Genomic DNA, 17,172 nt, shown 5'->3' with positions numbered 1-17,172 from the left:
CAAACATGGCGAGCTACCAATTCCACTTTCAGCAAATCAGCGGATACTTTGAAGGATGCGAGTTCCTCCACGTACCACGGGCCGACAACGAGCAAGCAGATGCCCTGGCACGGATCGGCTCCACCCGACAAGCTATACCAACCGGCGTCTCCCTCCAACGACTCCTCAAACCGTCTGTCAAGCCGTCTCCAGAATTAGACTCCATCTTCGTACCGCCTCCCCCTGATGCAGTCGGATCCGACTTGGGGAACCCAGCAGGCGGCTCGGGGACTTCGACAGGCGGCCCGGGGACTGTCGTAGTCGCACCCGGCTCGGGGACTCCAGAACCCGGCCCGGGGACTGCAACGACACAACAGGCAGTGGCCGACTCCAATTCTTCACCACCCAACCCACCCACCCGGGTCGCAGTAGCCGTATTGGCGATAGAAGAAGTCACAGCTCCATCATGGGCCCAACCCATCCTCAACTTCCTGGTAAACAGAGAGCTGCCAACTGGCGAGATCTCGGTAGGACAAGTTCAACGCCGAGCCGGATCATACACAATAATAAATAGAGAACTCATTAAGCGCATCGTCACTGGAGTCTTCCATTGCTGCGTCGAGCCAGAGAAGGGCATAGCAACCCTCAAAGACATCCACCAAGGCGAGTGCGGCCACCACGCAGCCTCAAGATCACTTGTCGCTAAAGCTTTCAGCCATGGTTTCTTCTGGCCGACTGCTTTGGAAGATGCCAAGGAATTAGTCAAATGCTGCAAAGGGTGCCAATTCTTCAGCTCCAAGCAACACCTGTCGGCTTCTGCACTCAAGACCATCCCCCTCACCTGGCCCTTTACCGTCTGGGGGTTGGATATGGTGGGCCCATTCAAGACGGCTCGCGGCGGCATGACTCATCTACTTGTCGCCGTGGACAAATTCACCAAGTGGATTGAAGCGAAGCCAATCAAGAAGCTGAACGGGCCGACTGCCGTGACATTCATCGCAGATATCACCACCCGATATATCATACCACACAGCATCATCACCGACAATGGCGCGAATTTCGCCAAAGTAGCACTGGCACATTTCTGCGCGACAGAGGGCATCCGACTAGACTTAGCGTCCGTTGCCCACCCGCAGTCAAACGGCCAAGTCGAGCGAGCAAACGGCCTCATCCTCTCCGGCATCAAGCCCTGACTGGTCGTACCACTAGAGCGTTCGGCCGGCTGCTGGCTCGATGAGCTGCCGGCTGTCCTCTGGAGTCTACGTACTACCCCGAAAAAGTCAACCGGCTTCACCCCTTTCTTCCTTGTATATGTTGCTGAGGCTGTCATCCCAACTGACATTGAGTTCGACTCGCCTCGGGTCACCATGTACACGGAGGTGGAGGCCAAGGAAGCGCGAGAAGACGGCGTTGACCTACTGGAAGAGGGCCGGCTGTTAGCACTCAGCCGGTCTGCCATCTACCAGCAGGGTTTGCGCCGTTACCACAACCGGAAGGTCAAGCCAAGATCCTTCCAAGAAGGCGATCTTGTGCTCCGGCTGATCCAGCGAACAGCCGGTCAGCACAAGCTCTCGGCCCCTTGGGAAGGCCCCTTCGTCATCAGCAAGGCCCTAGGCAACGACTCCTACTACCTGACCGACGCACAGAAGCCGAAGGCACGCAAGAGAGATGATTCCGGCAAGGAGTCGGAACGACCATGGAACGCCAATCTCCTCCGAAGATTTTACAGTTAAAAGCAGTATGTACCACGCTACCTTTTGTATTAAGTACAAGACAACGGGCCCCCCCCGAGGTGCACTCGGGGACTACCCTCTTTTATCTATGTATGACGAGTGTCATACCTATGAATGTATTATTACATTTGATTTTCTGTCCGGCACCGGGTTCGACCAGTCGGCCCGGGGACTTGCCGCCTTGAGCTATATTAAAGTTCTACCTGCAGTCAGACAAGTAGTGTGCCGGCACCCAAGCCCTCTCTTGTTGAAAGTCGCAGCTCGAAGAACCGACTGTCCGATTGGCAAGAGTCAAAGGCAGGAAAGGATGCCCACACGAAAAACGGCTAAGGACTAACAAACTTATATAACACAAGCCGGCCTCCCACCCCGCCTACCGGCTGTCAGAACAGCCGGCTGGCCTGCTTCCCATTCACCTTGCTGCAATCTAAGAAAGCTAGAGTACTTGCCCTCCCAAACGGCCAAGCACTTCTCCAGCCACAGACTGCAGAGCAGCTGTCCGGCTGGGAGGGCGGCGACCAAGGGAGGGCGGCAAAGGAAACAGCCAAAAAGATGAAAAGCAAATACAATCGGAAGCCAAGCACATGCATGATTATATTTACACAAAAGGCCTTCGAAAGGCCGGCATTCAACATAGTTTGAATACACCCCCAGTGGGTGGAACTGCGCAAATTTAACAGAATATTGTTCAAAGAGTAACAAAACAGGAAAGTAAAGGCGGCAGATCAGGCTAAAGGTGCAACAGGCGAGCCGGGCAGGTCAGTGGAGGCGGCAGTGCCGGCTGGAGGAGTGGCCGGCTGGCGAGTCTCGGCTTGATCATCGCCGGCTGCAGGCGGCGCGCTCGCACGCGCCTCGTTGCTGGAGGCACGATCAAGTTGAGGCTGGCCGGTCGCTCCACCGTCTGGCACGGCGTCTTCACCATCCTCTCCCTCCTCCTCTTCGCCCTCGTCGCTGGAGTCGATCTCCTCCGCCGAGTCCTCACCATCTGCTGGGTTCAGCCCGAACCATTCCTCCGGCTGAGCAATGCCGTCATCATCCACCTCAGGAGCAAAGGCGCTGGTGTCGGTGTAGTCGGCGATTGCCGAGGCACGCTGGATCGTATCCGGCCACAGCGCCTCCAGCTCCTCGTCGGCCTCCTGCCGCCAGGTGGCTAGCTGGTCCAAGCTCAGCTCGGGATACCAAGCTTTGACGAACTCCAGCGCCCGCCTGGCGCCTGACCGAGCTGCAGAAGCCTTCCAGGCCTCGAAGCGGCCAACCGCTACCTCCAGCCAGTCGGCAGTCCGACTGGGGGTACGGGGAACCACCTCGCCGGGCCAGAGGGCGGCCAGCACTTGCGCCCCAACACGCTGAAGACGGCGGAGCATGCGGTGAGCCGGCTGGAGGCGGGCTTGGATCGCCAGAAGCTGCTCGTCAAGCGACCGGCGAGCGTCCGGCGCGATCTCAGCACTAGCCTACCTTTGCGCCTTGCGGTGAGCCTCGACGATTTGGTTGGCGGCAGTGGAGTAACCAGGGAAGTACTATGCACAAGTAAGAAAGGAAGAGAAAAAACACAGTTAGAAAATGGACCAAATGGCAGGCGGCAAGCGAAGGAACGAAGAAGAAGGCAGCCTACCGTCAACCAAATCTTCGATCTGGCCCTAGCCGTTGATCAGCGATTGCCTTGCCTCAGCCCAGCCCGCTGCCTCGGTCTCGTATTCGGCTTGGAGGGCAGCCTCGCTGTCCTGCACCGCCTTCAGGGCCGCTTTATGGCTCTCCTCCTGGTCGGCCAACCTCTTGGCCAAGCGGTCACGCTCCTGGGCCAAGGTGTTGCACTCGGCTTCCTTGGCGCGAAGGATGGTCTGGGCCCCACCCAACTGCTCCCTCAGGTCGGCCTTGGCCTCTGCAGATATGGCAAAGAAGAAAAAAAAGCAATAAGAAAGAAGTCGCCAGGAAAGATCCGGCCCGACTGCTCAGCAGTCGGCCCGAATAAGGGGACTACACCCCGTGGGTGCGCTGACGCGCCCCCACGTGAGATAAAAGATGAAGCACTTACTCCGGCTCTCAGTTAGATCAGCGGTGTTTTGGGTCAGCTCCCGAGCCTGGGAGTTGAAGGCAGCCGCGCGGAGGTTATGGTAGTCCTACAAATCGGATAGAGAAGCGAATAAGAACAAGATAAGCAGTCAAAGTCTACTAAGAAGTTCCAAGCCGCCTGCTCAGCAGCCGACTCGGAACTCGGGGACTACACCTAGTGGGTGTGCTGACGCGCCCCCACGGAAGAAATCAAGATCAAGAAACAGAAAAGCAGGAAGACTCACCCGAATGGCCGTCCGTGTCGCGAGGAACTCTTGATTGTACTGCCTCAGCACGGCGGCCTGGGACTGAAGCCGGTTCCGGACTTCTTGCGCCGCCAGGTTCACCACGGCCGTCCCACCACCCGGCGTCCACCCCGAGCTAGCGCTGGCCGTCTCCAGATCCTGGGCTGACGAGCTAGAGCCCGCGGCCTTCTGCGGATCTGGTGCCGAAGTCGCCTTCCCCGCGTGCTGGCGCGATGGCGACCGGACCACCAGGTCCGTCCTTGCAGCCGGCTCGCCTCCAGCCGGCTGCACGGGCGGCGCGTTAGGCCGGCTGCCTCGGTCCGCCCTAGTCGGCGATGGCGGTGCCGCCTCCCTCTCCCAGACGATGACGTCGTCCTCCTCCCTCTCCATGCCCGGCAGGTCGCCATCGGCTTCCTCCGGCGGGGGCTCCGGGATCTCAGGCGCCACGATGCGCAGGGGGACGACAAACAAGGCCCGGACCACTGTCTTTGCGGCTGCAGCCTCTGCCTGAGCCTTGGCCGCCACGTCGGCTTGTGCCTTCGCCGACTCCTCCGCCATCTCCTCCGCCTCCCGCTCCTCCCGCGCCTCCCGCGCGTTCCGCTCCTTCTCCGCTTGAAGCTCGACACGGGGGTCCATGCGGCGGGTGCTTGCGGATCCTCCCGCCGATCCAACCACGGAGGCGGCAGCGGTCCGCTCAAGAGAGAGCGGAGCCCTGTTTGATGAATCAAGACAAAGACTTAGAACAAGAGTATCGACGAAAAAGAAGAAGGAATATGCGAGAGAATCGACACTTACGCCGAAACCTTTTTTGGCTGCTTCACCACCTTGCGGAAGCGGGCCGCCTTCACGGCTACCTCGTCTTGTTTGGTCGCCGCCGCCGTGCTCTTGGGCCTCTTCGGCCGACTGCCGAATAGGCTCAGCGCAGCCAGGCGCTTCTGCGTGCCGCCTCGAGCAGCCGGCGCGGTAGACGAGCCCGCGCCATGGTCGGACGCCGGCTGGCGGTGCGGGACGATTTCCGCCTCATCATCATCCGGCCAGTCGTCGAAGCTGGCTCCAAGCCCGGAGCCGCCTGCTTCGCCGCCTCCCCCCTCGGTGTTGTCGCCCATAGCAGCCGCCCCCAAGTCGGGGTCATCCAAGTCATGCGCCACCCGGTCGGGGAGAAATTGGCGCTCCGCCTCCGGTGCCCCGGCCGCCGGCCGAAGGAGAGGGCTCTGCCAAGACAAACCAACTGGTCAGAGTCGGCCAAGAGAAACTTGGTGACAAAAGTAAAGAAGAGAAGATAAAGAAAACTTACCATAGGCGGGGGATGGGCACGGGAGTACGACTCCTTGCCAAACTGTTACTCGTCGGTGAGCTTGCAGTTCGCGAGGTAGTTCACCATGAAAGCTACCTCGGAGTGAGGCATCTCCTTGGTGCACATCCGACTCGGATCGAGTTGGCCGCTCATTTGACAGATCAAATGAGGGTGGCCTTGGAGCGGGAGCACCCGGCGCACCACGAAGGCGGCCAGCAGGTCGGACCCGGTCAGGCCCTCCGACTGGATCATTACCCGGAGTCGGGCGACGGCGGCGGCTCTAGCCGGCGACAGCGTTCTGGCCCGACAGGACCACTGGGGCCGCCTCCCAGACGGCGGGCCGGCTACATAAGCCGGCAAGTTGATGAAGTCGCCTTGCGGGGCGACGTTCTTCACGTAGATGTAGGATTTCTTCCAGAGCTTCACCGACTGGAGCAGCGTGATGGCAGGGAAGGGGTTGTCGGCTACCGGCCTCCGCACCGCAATGAAGGCGCCGCTCTGAGCTGGCACGCCCTGCATGCGGGTGCCGAGCTTGGATTGGAAGAATTCCCCCCAGAGCTCGAGGGTGGGAAGGACGCCAAGGAAGCCCTCGCACAGAGTGATGAAGGCAGACAGCAGCACCACCGTGTTTGGAGTGAGGTGGTGCGGCTGGAGCTGGTAGAATTCAAGGAAGGAGCGAAAGAAGGCACTCGCAAGCAGGCCGAGGCCGCGCAGGAAGTGCGAGCGGAAGATTACCCGCTCGCCTTCCTCCGGCGCCGGCGAGATCTCCTTCATCGGCGCAAGACGGACCCGCACCTGGTCCTCGCCGGGCAACCGCCGAGTCTTGCGGAGGAAGTCGATGTGGTCCACGTGGACGTTGGAGCCGTCCCAGTCCCCACCGTGCTGCATGACGGCAAGAAGCTGATGAAAGAGGGCGCTGCGACAACGAAACCACGGCCCCGCGGCGGCGAAGCTGCGGGGTAGTGCGAAGGCTAGAGGGATGGCGCGGCGGCGAGGGGCTGCAGCGACGGAGAGAAAGAAGAAGAAGATGGCGGAGCGAGGGTGAGCATGCGAGCGTCTGCCGCTCCCCTCCTCCCCCTATTTATAGCCTCGTGCGGCGGAGCCGAGGAGGCGAGGCGTGGGGGGAACGTGGGATTAACTGCGCCCACTCCCCCACGTCTCGTGATCATTGCGCCCTAACAGCGTGCGGAAACCGCCGTTGGAAGGCGAGCAGCCTGTTTTGGGCCACAGAAGATCCACACCTAGGCCTAGGCGTGGAAGTGGCGGGCCCCGGCCTGCAGCGGCGTCCCGTCACGCGCGTGGGCTGGCAGGCCTTTCCGGCCGGAGGGTGCCACGTGGCGCGCGGGCAGCAAGCGGCCGGCCCGCGACCCGGCGTGTGCACCAGCTGGCTCCCGCCTTCAGACTTCAAAACCTCGCCAAGATGGCGCACTTGACAAAATCTGGCTCCTAGCTGCTGGCTCTTCAAGATAGGAAGCTGATTGAGCTTCTCGTCCTCCTTCCAGCCTCGAAGCCCAACCAGCTTCGGGGACTACTGTCGGAGTAAATGGCCACGGCTAGCCTAACCGACTCCCCCTGGCACTTCAAGAAATTATCAAGCCGATCGAGCCTTCAAGCATCCAACGCACAGGGCCGCCTTCCCCTGGTCGGCTATCTCGCAGGCCGACTACCGGAAGGCGACCGGCCTCAGAAACCCTCCTGAAGAGACCCAAAAGAAGGCAGACTCCAAGGAGCCGGCCACAAGAAGGCCGACTCCAAGAAGCCGGCCACAAGAAGACGGACTCCGGGCAAGCGGCCAAGATTGCACCCTCCAGGACAGCACCCACATAACAGTGACAAGACCGGGTGTGGCTACAGTAAAGTCTGCCACCCCCGAATCCCGGAGCACGCATGGCCACAGTGCGCCGTACGGGTCGGCCATCCCCCGTCCGGCGCGGCACTGTAGCCATCTTGACCATGACGCCACCCACGACGGGTTGTCAGTACGGCCCGCGGGCGGCGGGCCCCTACAGCCAGAGAGACGCTCAAAGGCGGTCAAGCCCCCTTTTAGTCGGCCCGGGGTGTAGCCGGCTCCCAATAGCCGGCTACCTCACTCCCTCGAAGTATGTGCATCATTAAGAGGAGAAGACGAGGTAAGGCTACAGTGAGAGTCCGCCGGACGGCGGCACTGTAGCCATGCTTACCTCAGCAAAGCCCTCGTCATCGGGGGCGAGGCTACAATAACCAGCAGCCGGCGGGACCCACCAGTCGGCGGGCCCCAATGGCCGGCGGAGAAGCCGGCGGATACAGACACTGACTGCCTGGACCCGCATCCAGCCGGATTACCATTGTACCCCTGGGGGGTAGGCCTATATAAACCCCCCAGGGCACCCATGCAAAGGGTTGATCTCTTAGAATTTTAGATACCACGTAGAGAGAAGAGGAGAGCTAGCCTTGCCCTTCTTCCTCCTCTAGCAAAACAGCTCAAGGAGCCACTTGTAGCCGCTTGTGTTGATCTAGTGATCATGCGGAGACCCCGCAGAGCAGGACTAGGGGTGTTATCTCCACGGAGAGCCCCGAACCTGGGTAAGATTCATCGGCGTGCATGTCTTCGCCTTATCCCGTTTCCAGGCACCGGCGATGTCTTACTGGCTCCCACAATGATAAGCCACCCGTTGGCATATGTCGCACCTACCACCCGACAGTAATGAACTCATTCTTTATTTTTATTGGTGTTAAATCTACTGTATTCCAACTTTTGTATGGTTTATAAACTATTTTACTAGCCATAGAGTCATCAAAATAAGCAAGCAACACAATGAAAACAGAATCTGTCAAAACCAGAACAGTCTGTAGTAATCTGTATCAAACGTATACTTCTGGAACTCCAAAAATTCTAAAATAAATTGGTGGACCTGAGGAATTTGTCTAGTAATCATATGCAAAAAGAATCAACTAAATAGCACTCTCCAGTAAAAATTTTTAGCTAATCTCGTGAGCGCTAAAGTTTCTGTTTTTTACAGCAAGATCATAAAGACTTCACCCAAGTCTTCCCAAAGGTTCTACTTGGCACAAACACTACTTAAAACATAAAAACACATCTAACTAGAGGCTAGATGAATTATTATTACTAAACGGAACCAAAAAGCAGGAAACTAAAATAAAATTGGGTTGCCTCCCAACAAGCGCTATCGTTTAACGCCCCTAGCTAGGCATGATGATTTCAATGATGCCCGCATAATAGATAAGAATTGAAACGCAAAGAGAGAATCATGAATAATATGACTAGCACATTTAAGTCTAACCCAATTCCTATGCATAGGGATTTTGTGAGCAAACAACTTATGGGAACAATAATCAACTAGCATAGGAAGGCAAAACAAGCATAACTTCAAAACTTTAAGCACATAGAGAGGAAATTTGATATTATTGCAATTCCTACAAGCATATATTACTCCCTCATAATAATTTTCAGTAGCATCATGAATGAATTCAACAATATAACCAGCACCTAAAGCATTCTTTTCATGATCTACAAGCATAGAAAATTTACTACTCTTCATATAAGCAAAATTCTTCTCATTCGGGATAGTGGGAGTATCATAAGAGACTTGAACACTATAAATTGTTTCCACATTAAAAGAGTAATGTTCAGAAAAGGGGAATAATAATCATGACAAGTTTTATAAATATAATCCTCACTACTTTTTATAGCATAAGTGTCATCACAATAATCATCATAAGTAGCAACTTTGTTCTCATCATAATCAATTGAAACCTCTTCCGAAATAGTGGATACATCACTAAATAAAGTCATGACCTCTCCAAATCCACTTTCATAAATATTATAAAATTCAACATCCTCCAAAATAGTGGGATCACTACTTCCTAAAGTTGACACTCTTCCAAACCCACTTTCATCAATATAATCATCATAGGTAGAAGGCATGCTATCATCATAACAACTTTGCATATCAAAACTTGGGAGGCTAAAAATATCATCTTCATTAAACGTAGCATCCCCAAGCTTGGGACAAACATTAATTGCAGCAAATATATTCTCGAAAACATCATCTTCTCCAAACATAGCATCCCCAAGCTTGGGCCTTTTTATATCATAAGCATAATCACTCTCATTATTAATAGTATGGATAGCACCAATAGTATAGCAATTATCATATTCTTCCACGCAAATGCCAAAAAGATTATCAAGATCATAAGAAGTACTATCTTCCCAATCATAATCATCACAACAAGCAATAGGCATAACAAGATCATCATCAAGTGCATCATCTTCCACAATTATTTTTGATTCATTTTCATGAGGCACAACAATAATAGGAGCAACATTATTTGGGAGAGATATCTTTTTACCTCTCTTCCTTTTTATTTTCTTCTTCACATCATGTGCGAGTTTATCCATCTTTTTGAGCTCCTTATTGATGAGATTGGTTGAATAGAAGGCTCCTCCTCGCTACATGATTCATCATAAGAAATAATAGGACGATATTGGGAAGTCTCTTCCCTTTCATTAGTATTCTCTTCATCTTCTATTTGTTTTCTTTTCTTTATGTAATTGGCAATATAAGGATTTTCAATGCAATTCACCGCACAATACATATAAATTTCTTCTAGATCAAAATGAAGAACTCTATCAAGGGCAAATTCTAGAATAACCTTAGCTATACGTTTCATTTCTTCATAACCCAAGAGCAAACTAAGTTCATTATGATGTGCAAGGTAAATCAAGTCATCACAATTTTTGGACATGATACGATCATGAAACAATTTGCATTGGGTACTGAAATGATCATGTTCATTGCAAAGTTCACAAGTACGACTAAGAAAATTTAAATTTTCAGCACAAACAGTTAGCCTTTCTTGCAACCATTTAGTTTCTAAATGCTTATGCCTCTTGCAATATCTATATTCCCTATTTGGTGTGTACTTGCAAACCCAATGCACTCCACAAAAATTGACATGTTTATAGGAGATATTTTCATCATAACTAGTGCAATCATCATTAGTACTATGGATATTCAAAGATTTCATACTAACAACATTGCAATCATGCTCATTATTCAAATATATAGTGCCAAACATTTTAATGCATTCTTCTCTAACACTTTGGCACAATTTTCCTTTCCATCATTCTCACGAAAGATATTAAAAAGATCAAGCATATGAGACAAACTCAATTCCATTTTTTTGTAATTTTCTTTTATAAATGAAACTAGTGCTAAAACAAGAAACAAAAAAATTCGATTGCAAGATCTAAAGATATACCTTCAGGCACTCACCTCCCCGGCAACGGCACCAGAAACTGCTTGATGTCTACTATGCAACCTTCTTCTTGTAGACGTTGTTGGGCCTCCAAGTGCAGAGGTTTGTAGGACAGTAGCAAATTTCCCTCAAGTGGATGACCTAAGGTTTATCAATCCGTGGGAGGTGTACGATGAAGATGGTCTCTCTCAAACAACCCAGCAGCCAAATAACAAAGAGCCTCTTGTGTCCCCAACACACCCAATACAATGGTAAATTGTATAGGTGCACTAGTTCGGCGAAGAGATGGTGATACAAGTGCAATATGGATGGTAGATATAGGTTTTTGTAATCCGAAAATATAAAAACAGCAAGGTAAATATTCATAAAAGTGAGCGTAAACGTTATTGCAATGCGTTGAAACAAGGCCTAGGGTTCATACTTTCACTAGTGCAAGTTCTCTCAACAATAATAACATAATTTGATCAGATAACTATCCCTCAACATGCAACAAAGAGTCACTCCAAAGTCACTAATAGCGGAGAACAAATGAAGAGATTATGGTAGGGTACGAAACCACCTCAAAGTTATTCTTTCTGGTCGATCTATTCAAGAGTCCATAGTAAAATAACACGAAGCTATTCTTTCCGTTCGATCTATTATAGAGTTCGTACTAGAATAACACCTTAAGATACAAATCAACCAAAACCCTAATGTCACCTAGATACTCCAATGTCACCTCAAGTATCCGTGGGTATGATTATACGATATGCATCACACAATCTCAGATTCATCTATTCAGCCAACACAAAGTACTTCAAAGGGTGCCCCAAAGTTCCTACCGGAGAGTCAAGATGAAAACGTGTGCCAACCCCTATGCATAAGTTCACGAGGTCACGGAACCCGCAAGTTGATCACCAAAACATACATCAAGTAGATCACGTGAATATCCCATTGTCACCACAGATAAGCACATGCAATACATACATCAAGTGTTCTCAAATCCTTAAAGACTCAATCCGATAAGATAACTTCAAAGGGAAAACTCAATCCATTACAAGAATGTAGAGGGGGAGAAACATCATAAGATCCAACTATAATAGCAAAGCTCGCGATACATCAAGGTCGTGCCAAATAAAGAACACGAGAGAGAGAGAGAGATCAAACACATAGCTACTGGTACATAACCTCAGCCCCAAGGGTGAACTACTCCCTCCTCGTCATGGAGAGCGCCGGGATGATGAAGATGGCCACCGGTGAGGGATTCCCCCTCCGGCAGGGTGCCGGAACAGCGTCCCGATTGGTTTTTGGTGGCTACAGAGGCTTGCGGCGGCGGAACTCCCGATCTATTCTGTTCCCCCATGGTTTTAGGGTATATTGGTATATATAGGAGGAAGAAATACGTCAGGGGAGCCACGAGGGGCCCATGAGGGTGGAGGGCGCGTCCAGGGGGGTGGGCGCGCCCCCTGCCTCATGCCTTCCTCGTTGATCCCCTGGCGTGCACTCCAAGTCTCCCGGATTGCTTTCTTTCCAAAAATAACTCTCCCGAAGGTTTCATTCCATTTGGACTCCGTTTGATATTCCTTTTCTTTGAAACACTGAAACAAGGGAAAAAAACAAGAACTGGCACTGGGCTCTGGGTTAATAGGTTAGTCCCAAAAATCATATAAAAGTGCTTAGTAAAGCCCATTAAACATCTAAGATGGATAATATGATAACATGAATACTTCATAAATTATTGATACGTTGGAGACGTATCAGCTGCCTCATTTTTTGGCTCCTCTCCCGTCATCTTCTGCCGCTCGTACCCCGCCTAGGTGTTCTTTTTGCGCTCCTACTATCTCGTTCCACCTTCTGAGGAGAGGGACAAGAAAGGGATTACGGGCATCTTATCTCTTTTTGGTTTGTAAGCCTGTGGGCATTTGTTGAATTTAGAACTTGTAATCCCCTTGCTCATGTTTTTCATCCCGTATGAACTGTACCTGTATGGGATGTTTTTAATGAAAAAGGGTGTGTGCCGGGTTCTTTATGCGCGGGCGAGGCCCATGCCAAGGAGTGAATCCTTGTTATTTTTAAGATAAACATTGTCGCCGGGCAAAAGGCCTTGCCGTCCCCTTACTTCATTTGACCATTCTCACGCTCTTGGCGGAGGCAGGGCAAAGTAGAATTAGGCCCTTCGTTTATCTCCTTGTCACCGCGACTACGACCCAGTTCCGACCCAGGAAATAGTTCTTGGGTGCAGGAAAAAAGGAGGAGCACGGCGGCCTAGGAATAAAACGAGGTTTCATACGTCCCAACTTCATACGGAAATGTACAGGGATAAAAGACTTATCTGGATCTGTAGCCCTCGGCAGCCTTGGCTTGCCGTGGTTAGATTCTTGTGTCTGTAGCCTCCAGCAACCTTGGCTTGCCGGGGCCGGGGTGCCGACTTGTTCCCTTTCCCCCAGAAAGCTCAGCAGAAACGTCCACGTACCCTGCGAACCAAAGAGGATGGAAAGGAACAAAGAGACGCACACTCGACCTCTATGCTAGGGGTTAGTCGCTGCTAAGCACTATCAACCTAACCGAGGGAGAGACTTGACCTAGCATGCATGCTAAAACTTAGGGCGCCAGCGCTTCGTTTATTTATGCTCAGGGTCTTCGCCTGGCTTTGTACAGAGGGTTACATGCCTTGCCGGCAAGATTTGTACAAAAGGTGGTTTGCTGGGGGGCCCGGCAACCATGCCTTATGGGTAAAACTTGCGAAGATTTTCAATGTTCCAGGAGTTGCTCACTGGAATAGCATCTTCGGTCTCCAGGCGTACTCCGCCGGGCATGGTGACTCGTATTACCCGATAAGGGCCTTCCCACTTCGGCGTCAACTTGTTGGAATTCTTGGCCGATTGAACGCGCCGAAGAACATGGTTGCTTTCCTCAAAGCTTCGGGCATGAACCTTGCGGCTATGGTAGCGACGCAAGGCTTGTTGGTAGCGCGCTGCTCTCACAGCCGCTCGAAGACGATCTTCCTCAAGGAGCGTTGCGTCATCTTGCCGCAATAGCCCTTTCTCAAGCTCGTCATAAGCGAGCACTCGAGGTGACCCGTATGTGAGTTCCGTGGGGAGAACTGCTTCTGCCCCGTATACCAGGGCAAAGGGTGTCTGGCCAGTGGCTCGATTTGGCATCGTTATGATTGACCAAAGAACTGCCGGCAACTCATCAATCCAGTGCCTTCCGCTCTTGTGCAGCCTGTCAAAAGTCTTTGTTCTCAGGCCTCGCAGTACTTCAGCATTTGCCCTCACCGCCTGGCCGTTGCTCCGTGGGTGTGCCACGGAAGCGAAACAGACCTTGTTGCCGAGGTCATGGATGTATTGCATGAAGGTGTGGCTTGTGAACTGCGTGCCGTTGTCGGTGATGACTCTGTTTGGCACACCAAAGCGGGAGACTAGCCCCTTGAAGAACTTAACGGCTGACTGTGCTGTCACCTTCCTCACTGCTTCCACCTCCGGCCACTTTGTGAACTTGTCGATTGCAACGTACAAGTACTCAAAGCCCCCGATAGCGTGGGGGAAAGGGCCCAGTATGTCGAGCCCCCAGACCGAATATGGCCGGGAGAGAGGAATTGTTTGAAGGGCTTGAGCTGGTTGATGAAGCTTCTTCGAATGGAACTGACACGCTTCACACCTAGTTACTAGTGCCGTTGCATCTTGGAGGCAGTGGGCCAGAAGAAACCTTGCCGGAATGCCTTGCCGGCAATGGCCCTCGACCCTATGTGGGAGCCACATATGCCTCCATGTATCTCTGCCAACAGCTCTAGTCCTTAATCCGATGGAATGTACTTCAATTTCACACCGTTCGGTCTTTTTCTGTACAGGACACCATCGACGAACTGATACATGGCAGACCGGCAGGCTACTTTCTCCGCTTATTCCTGCTCCTCAGGAAGTTCCCCTGTCTGTAGGAATGAGACGGTATGCCGTGCCCATTCCGGAGCCTGGGGCTCGACGGCAAGGACTAAAGGCATTTCCTCCACCATGGGAGTGGCTGTCTCTACGGCCAGGGCTTGACGCCCTACCGGAGTCGGTTGCCGCATGGCAGGCTCAGTGTCCATGGCAACATCCTTGCCGGCGGCTCCTGGGAGCTTGGTGGGAAAGTACTTGCCGGGGCTTGATTTCCTCCGCTTATTCTGCTCTGTTGATGGTTCAACGGATGGTTGAGTTAACCGAAACACAAAAGTACCTGGTTCCATAGTTAGTTTGTAGGCAGCGCGCTTCGACAGGTAATCGGCGATGTCGTTCTCCACTCGGGGAACGTGCTCCGCTTGTATACCGTGAAAGCGCTCTTCTAGCTTCCTCACCTCATCTACGTAGGCCTCCATCAATGGGCTCTGATAATCTTTGTTGACTTTCCTGACGACAAGCTATGAATCACGCCCGGACAATGAGCTTCTTCACCCCGAGGTCTGCCGCGATCCTGAGACCGGCAAGCAACCCCTCATATTCAGCAGTGTTGTTCGTGGACATCTCCCTAGGGAAGTGCATCTCGATTACATACTTGAGGTGCTCTCCGGTGGGCGCAACGAGCAGCACACCAGCACCGGCACCTCGTAGAGAGAAAGCCCCGTCAAAGTACATAATCCAGTTGCGACTTGCTGCCTTGCCGAGGAGAGTGGTCTCCTGGATCTCTTCGTCGGGCGTTGGGGTCCATTCCGCAATGAACCATGCCAAGAATCTACTCTGGATTGTCGAAGTACTTTCAAATTTCAAACCAAAGCTCGACAGTTCCAAGGCCCACTCCACGATCCTCCCGGTCGCGTCTGGGTTATGCAGTATCTGTTGCAACAGGAGGCGGGTGACGATGGTGATTTCGTGGGCTTGGAAGTAATGACGCAGCTTCCTCGAGGCCATAAGGAGGCCGAAGAGCAATTTCTTCACACCGGAGTACCTTGATCTAACCCCCTGCAAGAGGGAGCTGACGAAGTAGACCGGGTGCTGCATCATCTTCTTCTTTTGCACCACTTCATTTGGTTGCACGGGCTCCGCCCCGATGGCATCAGATTCTGCCGGGGGCCCTGCCGGGAGGAGCCCTAGCTCGCCATCCGCCAGCCCTGCCGTTGCTACTGCCCCTTCATCGACCTCCCTCTGCGCCACTAGCACGACGCTGACCACCTTGTTCGTTGCCGCTAGATACAGCAGCAATGGCTCTTGTGGCTTAGGCGCAACTAGTATCGGCGTAGAGGAGAGGTATTTCTTCAAATCCTGCAACGCCGCTTCGGCCTCTAGGTTCCATTCCATTGGGCCCGCCTTTTTCAAGATTTTGAAAAAGGGAAGGGCACGCTCAGCGGACTTGGAGATGAATCTGCTCATGGCGGCAACGCAGCCAGTGAGCCGACGGACATCCTTGACCCGCTTGGGCGCCTCAACTGCTCAATAGCTTTGATCTTGTCTGGGTTCGCCTCGATCCCATGCTGTGACACAAAGAACCCGAGAAGTTTGCTAGACGGAACGCCAAAGACACACTTCTCAGGGTTCAATTTGAGGTTGATCTTGTGCCGATTTGCAAACGTCTCCTCCAGATCTTGTACAAGTGTTGCCCTGTCCTTGGTTTTGACCACTATGTCATCCATATAAGCTTCCATATTTCTATGTAGCTGGGGCTCAAAATCAATTTGGTCTGCCCTTGCAAATGTTGAACCAACACTCTTCAACCCGAAAGGCATCCGTAAAAAGCAATACGTACCACATGGGGTGATGAATGCTGTCTTCTCTTCGTCCTCTCTTGTCATGAAGATCTGGTGGTATCCTGAGTAGGCGTCAAGGAATGATAATAGATCACACCCGGCCGTGGAGTCAACAATCTGGTCAATGCGCTACAACGGGAAAGGGTCCTTGGGACAAGCCTTATTGATATCTGTGTAGTCAATACACAGCCTACACTTCCCATTTGCCATGCGCACCACCACCGGATTGGCCAACCACATTGGATGGAGTACTCCTCTCACCAAGCCTGCCGCTTCCAACTTCCTGATCTCCTCTGTGATGAACTCTTGCCTTTCCAAAGCTTGCTTCCTGACATTGTGCTTGACGGGTCATGCATGAGGACAGACATCAAGATGGTGCTCAATCACCTCCCTGGGAACGTCGGGGATGTCGCATGCTTGCCATGCAAACACATCGACATTTGCCCGCAGGAAGGTGACGAGCGCGCCTTCCTATTTGCTGTCCTGGGTGGAGCTTATGGTGAAAGCCCCTCCCGTGCCATCCTCTTGACGGACACCTTCTTGGTCTCTGGTGGTGCAGCTCTGGATTTCTTGCTCTTGCCGGTGGAGCTCTCTGGCACGTCCTCAACGGGAGCACAACACTCCGAAGAGGTGCGCTTGTCGGAGTGGGTGCGAGATGTCTTGCCGGTCTTCTTCTTCCCTCCCGGAGCTTCAGCGGCAGGAGCAAATGCCTTGGTGGCAGTCGCTGCAATTGCTTCCCGGTAGAGTTGGTCGGCGCAGATCAGCGCATCCTTCTTGTAAGAGGGGACGGTGATGACGGTCATCGGCCTAGGCATCTTCAGCGTGTTGTAGGCGTAATGCGATGCCGCCATGAACTTGGCTAGTGCCGGGGGGCCGAGGATCCCATTGTAGGGCAAGGGGATCTCCGCTACATCAAAG

Source organism: Triticum aestivum, chromosome 6D, assembly GCF_018294505.1.
Source record: "Triticum aestivum cultivar Chinese Spring chromosome 6D, IWGSC CS RefSeq v2.1, whole genome shotgun sequence".
Lineage (NCBI taxonomy): Eukaryota > Viridiplantae > Streptophyta > Magnoliopsida > Poales > Poaceae > Triticum > Triticum aestivum.
The sequence above is the reverse complement of the archived record's forward strand: the minus strand, read 5'-3'. Positions refer to the sequence as shown.